This window comes from Bufo bufo, chromosome 1 (genome assembly GCF_905171765.1).
Source record: "Bufo bufo chromosome 1, aBufBuf1.1, whole genome shotgun sequence".
In the NCBI taxonomy this organism is placed as follows: domain Eukaryota; kingdom Metazoa; phylum Chordata; class Amphibia; order Anura; family Bufonidae; genus Bufo; species Bufo bufo.
The window spans coordinates 419,007,179-419,015,563 of NC_053389.1; positions in this window are offsets into that span (position 1 = coordinate 419,007,179).

The following is an 8,385-nucleotide window of genomic DNA, read 5'->3' on the forward strand; positions in this document are numbered from 1 at the left end:
GCTTTATACAATACTTTTCCATTTTTACCCTTCCATCATGCTAAAATAGATGTTGATGCACAGGCAATATGAGTAGCATAATAATAAGTGTTCATATCAAATAATATATCTGTAGTAATGAAACAATAATTTTTGCCTGCTAAAAATCTGAGCAGAAAATGTAATGCATGAAAATTCTGACAATTTATTGTATCATAATTTTTACTACTCATAGAGTATACATTGTATGAGCTAAGAAGGATCCATTATTTATTAAAAACACACACATATACAGTATCTCACAAAACTGAGTACACCCCTCACATTTTTGTCAATATTTTATTATATCTTTTCATGGGACAACACTGAAGATATGACCCTTTTATACAATGTAAAATAGTCAGTGTACAGCTTGTATAACAGTGTACATTTGGTGTGCCCTCAAAATAACTCAACACACAGCCATTAAAGGGCTTCTGTCACCCCACTAAACTTTTTTTTTTTTTTGTGTACTTATAATCCCTATACTGCGATTTATCCATACATAATGTGATTAATCATTTTGGTTCAGTAGATTCTGCTAAAAACGTACTTTTATAATATGTAAATTACCTGTCTACCAGCAAGTAGGGCGGCTACTTGCTGGTAGCAGCCGCATCCTCCTATCCTAAAGACGCCCCCTCCGCATGTTGATTGACAGGGCCAGCGGACGGGATCTTTATCTGCTGGTCCTGTTTGCATTCAAAATCTGGCGCCTGCGCCGTACCTGTCTTCAGTCGGCGCAGGCGCTCCTTCCTCAATGCGCCTGCGCCTGGTGTAGATGTGACGTCATTGGCGCAGGCGCATTGAGGATGGAGCGGCCGAGCGATCAGCCGCCTCTCAGTGCGCCTGCGCCGATTGAATACCGTTACAGCGCAGGCGCCAGATTTTGAATGCAAACAGGGCCAGCAGAGAAAGATCCCGTTCGCTGGCCCTGTCAATCAACATGCGGAGGGGGCGTCATTATGATAGGAGGATGCGGCTGCTACCAGCAAGTAGCCGCCCTACTTGCTGGTAGCAAGGTAATTTACATATTATAAAAGTACGTTTTTAGCAGAATCTACTGAACCAAAATGATTAATCACATTATGTATGGATAAATCGCAGTATAGGGATTTTAAAGATCACCATGCTGCAATGCATTCAAAAAGTCTTCAGACCCTTTCACTTTTTTCAATTTTTTTTTATGCTACAGCCTTTTTCTAAAATAATGAATAAAAAAAAATTGTTTCCCCCATAAATCTGTACTTAATACCCCATAATAAGAAACGGAAACAGAATTTTAGAAATGTTCCCAGAAATATGAAAAAAAGGCAAAATGAAAATTTTGCATGGACATAGGGATTGTGACCCTTTGCTCTGACACTTGAAATTTAACTCTGGGGGCCTCCCATTTATCTCAATCATTGTTGAGCTGTTTCTACACCTTGATTTGAGTCCACCTGTGGTAAATTCAGTTAATTGGACATGATTTGGAAAGACATACCCCTGTCTATATAAATTTTAACAGCAGACAATATATATTAGAGCAAAAAACAAGCCACGAGGAGGAAAAAACTGCCTGTAGAGCTCAGAGACAGGATTTTGTGGAGCCACAGTCCTGCAGAAGAGTACAAATAATTCATAATAATAATTCATAAATCCATAATTCTTAAATTGAAGATGGTTGGAACAACCAAGGCCCTTCTTAGAGCTGGCTTCCCTACCAAACTAAGTAATTGGGGAGAAGGGCCTTGGTAAGAGAGCTGACCAAGAACCCAGTGAGTTAAAATCAATGATTAAAAAAATTGCCCCAGAAGGTATTCATAGCCTTTATTTCTGTTAAATCTTTGGTGGGCACCAGGTTCTTGTTTGATGACACACAGGCAGCAGACCTCCTACTCCCTCTTGCAGTCAATCTGAGTTTTTGATTAGTAGCTGCACACAGATAAGTTTGATGAGATGAAGCCTTCAGACATCAGCTAAAATAAATAAAAACTGATTGAGCTCTGTGCTCTGATCCGCCCACTGTGGCTCATCTGGCATTTGCCCGAACTGCCAGATGGGCAGTCTAGGCTTGCTATTAAGGTATTACAAGTTAATAGAGGGAGATCTTCTGTTCAGAACCTAATCCCTCAGAGTGGAGAACAGTTACTAAAAGTGTACGAGGTAATGTAGAACAGAAGAAAGTAGCGGCACTCACCAGTGTGTAGTCAGGATATTCAGCTTTATTTAATCCAGGGTTACATCAGGCAGGGGGCAGACGATTCAAGACACGCATTGATCAGCGGCGGCCGTTTCGCGCTAAATGCGCTTCATCTGGCTGTGCGTCAATGCGTGCTAGCACACCGCTCCTTTTAAATGCTGGCGTGGACCGTTGCCATGGAGACTGACAACCCGGGCCGCATCAGCAAAGAGGAGGTGGCTAAAGCGAAACACATATATAAGAACAATATAAAAAAAAGTTACTAAAAGTGTCTCTTGTATTAGAGACCCTGTCATGCATAATACAGACAACCCATTGGGTAATACTTAGGGGTTATTCTGAGATTTTAATACTGATGATCTATCCTCTGGATAGGTCATCAGTATCTGATAGGTGGGGGTCTGACACCCGGGATCCCACCGATCAGCTGTTTGAGAAGGAAGTGGCACCCACAGCAGTCCAGCGGTCTTCTGTCCGCTTTTCCTAGTATAGAAAAGTATAGAACTGAGGGGGGCTGAGCTGCGATACCAAGCACAGCGCTATACAACGTACGACGCCGTGCTTGGTGAGAACAGAGAAGGCCGTGGTGCTCACAGGATCGCTGGTGCCTTCTCAAACAGCTGATCAGTGGGGGTCCTGGGTGTCAGACTCCCACCGATCAGATACTGATGACCTATCCTGAGGATAGCAATTGTAATAAAGGACAGGCACATGCTGTTCGTAGTTGTGCAAATATTCTTTTTATTGCCACATATCCATATCTGTGACGCGTTTTGGCACAAACTGTGCCTTTGTCAAACAGTAAAGAAAACACTATATACAGGTGAAACTCCAAAAATTAGAATATCGTGCAAAAGTCAATTTATTCCAGTAATACAAGTTAAAAGGAATTTCATTAATGCAGCTTAAAATTAGAATTTTGTGAAAAGCTTCAATATTCTAGGCCCAAAGTGTCACACTCTAGTCAGCTAATTAATCCATACCCCCTCAGCAAAGGGTACCTCAAAATTATAACTTTGGGGTTCTCATAAGCTGTAAGACATAATCATCCAAATTATACCAAATAAAGGCTTGAAACATCTCGCTTTGCATGTAATGAGTCTATCACATATGTTAGTTTCACCTTTTAAGTTGTATTACTGAAATAAATGAACTTTGCACGATATTCTAATTTTTCGAGTTTCACCTGTACACTGATTTAAATAACCCGCCTAACAATCAAGTGCTGACGTCATGTAGTCATGACAACCTAGATAAACTAAATAGAAAAAAATGAAAACAAAGACATAATTGCATTGAGATATCACTCCATTTCCAAAGTTGAATTCTTCTTTTACAATATACATCGAATTGCTTTAGTTTTTCTGTTGAAGATAATAACACAAGATGAGAAAAGAAACCTCACAAATAAAGAATTATAAAAAGCTGGGTGAAGGCTTCTTTCAACCTCGCATTTTGACTTTCTGTTTCTGAGATCCGTTCAGGGCTCTCACAAGCAGTCCAAAACAGATCAGATTGCATTCTGAATGGAAAAGGATCCGCTCAGAAAGCATCAGTTTGCCTCCGATCAGTCTTTATTCCACTTTGGAGGCGGACACCAAAACCCTGCCTGCAGCATTTTGGTGTCCATCTGACGAAACTGAGCCAAATGGATCTCTGTTCCTGTAATAAATGTACTGGATAACCTCGTGCCTCAAATTTAGCGGTTATCTCCTGCAATCTTGATTCCTGATCTTCAGGGTCATTGACTATACGCTTTATCCTCTGATACGGGGCATAAGGGAGGGATTTTTTTGGTAGTTGTAGGGTGATTGCTGGTATACATTAACAGGCTGTTTCGGTCTGTGGCCTTAGTATAGAGATCAGTTTTGATCCTACCTTCTTCTCCCTTAATGACCCAAGTATCGAGAAAAGAGATTTTTTTTATATCAAAATGCAAGGTAAATTGATGTTCTGGCCACACCGAATTAAAGGAAGGAGGTGAATCCCATTAGGGTCCGAACGTCGCCATGCCATATGCAAAAACATCATCAATGAATCTTCGCCAAAAATGCAGTGCTCCTGGTATAGATGATTATAATAGATGAACATTCTTTAAAAATAAGCCAGATAACAATTTGCATATGGCGGTGCGACGTTCGAACCCATCGCGGTCCCACACCGCTGCTGATGAAAAGTATTCTGGAACAGAAAATAATTCTGCTCCAGTACAATGGTCAAAAGAGAAAGAAAATACCGGTAGTTTCTCTCCACATCCTTGTATCTGCTTTTATCAAGGAGACATTTTACTGCATTAAGTCCCTTTCTGTGCGTGATGGAAGTGTAGAGGCTGCATACGTCAAATGTGACAAGAATGCGGTCCCCATCCAATTGCAATGGTATGATCTCATTCAGAAACTGTTCTGTATCTCTCAAATACGAAAAAGCTAATTTAGTTAAGGGAGTCAAAACTTTCTCCAAAAATATAGCAGGAGGATAGAGAATGGGATCGGTCGACGCCACAATTGGACGAGTCATCGACTTATCCACCTTTGGCAATGTATAAAATACTGGTGTAATAAGGTGCTGATTAATCAGAAAATCACCCAACTCATCCTGAGGATAGGTCATCGGTATTAAAATCTCATAAAACCTTTCTAAACACTCACTGATTACAGCTGAGGTCCCATTAGGAAGACATTTTGCGATCTTTTTGTTTTTAAGGGATCTTTGTAACTGAACTAAAAGGCAAAGCTTGTTAATGACATGAGCAAAAAGATATGCAGTTGGTTTTGGATTTAATATGGATCAGGCAGCACTGAAATGGTTAATGTGAGCAGGACTGCAGGCGCAGTCATTAATGCTGTGCATCACCAGGTTACATACCCTATCATGTATTATTACCAGCCCGTTCTCAGGTCTGGTTACGTCGTCGTTATAATCACAATAGTTAACAGGAAAGTCCAGTTTAGCTGCATTGTTAGAGAGGTAAATAAATTCCAGCGATTACTTAACTAAGTAAAATATGTTGATGCGCAGTCTCACATCTTGGTTAGCCTGGTCCGATTAACCTTTTATTTTTTGCTATAAAGAAAGTAAAGGGCAGTTCCAAGTCTGATCGGCTGAAAATGACTATTGTGAGTGCCCCTTGGGAACTAGACATGAATATAATAGTGTTTGTCCCTGAAAACATGTAATTTTCTTTATAAGGGTAATTACTGATCCCTGAATTCCAAGGTTGATGGATGTCTGCAATATTACTACCGGAAGTCCTATGAATAATTACCTTGGCATAGTTGATTGTAGTAGTAATATGGGAAAGGCTACAACTTCTCCGTTCCAGCTTAGACAATGTTAGGCCTCTTGCACACGAACAATGTCCGTGCAGAGGCCGGGACGGATCGAGACCCATTCAACTTGAATAGGTCCGTGATCCGTCCACACTGCAAAAGAATACAACACGTTGGCTCAGTGGCTAGCACTAAGTGATAATAGTGACTGTAAAGTGATCTGGGATATGTCAGCGCTATATAAGTGAGTAAAATAAATCTATGTTGTATCTATATAGTCTGTTTAAAGGGGGTTTCTGTGAAGTGTTTTATACGGATGACCTAGTCTCAAGGAAGGTTGTCAGTATCTGATTGGTGGGAGTCTGACACCACGGCTGATCAGCTCACTGGAGTGCTGCAGCCTTCTCACAGTGACGTCATGTTCATGTGTCAAGTGAATGGGTATGAGATGCGATAGCAAGAACAGAAGCTATACAATGCACAGTGCTGTGCTTTGAGGAGACAGTGGCGATCCAGTGAGCATCTTCAAACAGATGCTCAGCGGGGGTCCCGGGCAGTGACGGCGTCAGCACCCACTGCTCCTAGAGGGCCCACTCAGGTCCATGCTGAAGATCGCTGTACAGGGAACGGCACAGGGTATAGCACGGCACCAAGCCTCAGATCCCAAAACAGAGACATCTCTTCTGAGCCCGGCTGCCTATTTAGGACAGCCATGTGCTGCCAAAACCCGGACCGGCACTTAAACTCCGCTGCGGTATTTGACCTCACCTGGCTGGAAACCAGCCCAGCCGCACATGCTGGGAGGAAAATACCCTCACTGTGTCACAATATATAAAATTAGGGATGTCCCGATACAATTTTTTAAGGACCGTGTACGAGTACCGATACTTTTATTTAAGTACTCACAGATACCAATTACCAATACCAATTATGGTGTGGTAATGTTTTTACAGCAAATTCCAATTTAATTTAGTCAAGGGGAGATTATCAAAAACCTTTGTACAAAGAAACAGCGGGGCAGTTTTGCTGATAGCAATGAAAAAAATTAAAGCGGGCGGGAATTTGGTTTTGCTATGGACAACTGCTTTACTTTTCCTTTGTACAAGGGTTAATAAATGGGCGTACAGTGTTTCCCAACCAATGTGCCTCCAGCTGTTGCAAAACTACAACTCCCAGCATGCCCAGACAGCCTTTGGCTGTGCGGGCATGCTGGGAGGTGTAGTTTTGCAACAGCTGGTGGCTCGCTGGTTGGGGGTCACTATTATATGCCCTTTCCCCCCACCCCCCCACCTTATTTTATTATTCACTGTTTGTCTGTTTTAACATGAAATGGAGAGAAATTTACTGAATTTCTCCTCCATTTCATGCACCATACCCACCTGGCCTGCTGCAATCCTTCCCATGCAGATGCACCAGAGTACTGGGAGGAAGTGGCTTTAACAAGCAAGTGAATTTTTATTCAGTAAATTGTCCTGACGAAGGGGGCGCTTCGCCCTTGAAACGCGTTGACTTGAACTCAATAAAAGAATATTACTAATCTTGAGGATTGATCTATACGCCAGCAGCGCCGGAAAGTGGTCTCACACTTTTATGATCTTCTGTTTAACTTCCTCCCAGTGCTAGGCAACCGCATGGGACTTGGAACACCGCACAGAAGTCCTGTCCACACGCCGATCAGCTGAGACACACTGCCGTCCCCACGCTGATTGGCTGGGAGCAGCGCCACCGTCGCCCGGAAGAGAAGATTGGACACGCCGCTGCAGCCGCCGCCCGGAAGAGGAAGATGGGAGACGGCGAAGCAGCCGCCGACCGGAGAAGATGGGACACGCCACCGCAGATCAGGGCCATGAGGTATCGGCGACATTTGCACGAGTACAAGTACTTGTGCTAATGTCTGGTATCGGCCCCGATACTGGTATTGGGACATCCCTATATAAAATCATACTTCTGATATACAGTATATGAATGCCATATTATGTGGGAAACTACTACTGAGGTTTTTAGCCATAATATATGTACAGCAGGTTAACATGAAGCTCTATAGGCCCAGTGGTTAAGGTTCTTGACTTTAAAGGGAACCTGTCACCGGGATTTTGTGTATAGAGCTGAGGACATGGGTTGCTATATGGCTGCAAGCACATCCGCAATACCCAGTCCCCATAGCTCTGTGTGCTTTTATTGTGTAAAATAAACGATCTGATACATATGCAAATTAACCTGAGATGAGTCCTGTATGTGAGATGAGTCAGGGACAGGACACATCTCAGGTTTATTTGCATATGGATCAAAATCGTTTTTTTTACACAATAAAAGCACACAGAGCTATGGGGACTGGGTACTGCGGATGTGCTAGCGGCCATCTAGCAACCCATTTCCTCAGCTCTATACACAAAATCCCCGGAGACAGGTTCCCCTTTAATGTAGAAGGCTGTGAGTTCAAATCCCAGCATAATCATTTCAAAAATAGAGAATAAATAGACACCACTAACCTTTTTAATTTGTGTAAGGGCCTTATGCACACGACCGTTGTTTTGGTCCGCAATCCGAGCCGCAAGATTTGCAGCAAGGATGCGGACCCATTCACTTCAATAGGGCCGCCAAAGATGGTTGTGTGCATGAGGCCCTTACTATTTTTCTTTGGGAAGGTGGCAACCCTAACATAACCCCTGCTCCCGAGTGACCCCCCATAACTTTTTTTATAGTTATGTCTACAGAGATGTGTGGGGGCTCATTTGAGGGAAATCTGTCTTTTTTTACAATACTATTTTGGAGGGTGTATGACGATCACTTTATATTACATTTTCTGGGAAATAAAGTGATGAAAAAACAGCAAATCAGACTTTTTATTTATTTTTTTCTGTTACATTCTTCAACATATGGGCTAATTTTTTTAATATTTTAGGCTACTTTTAC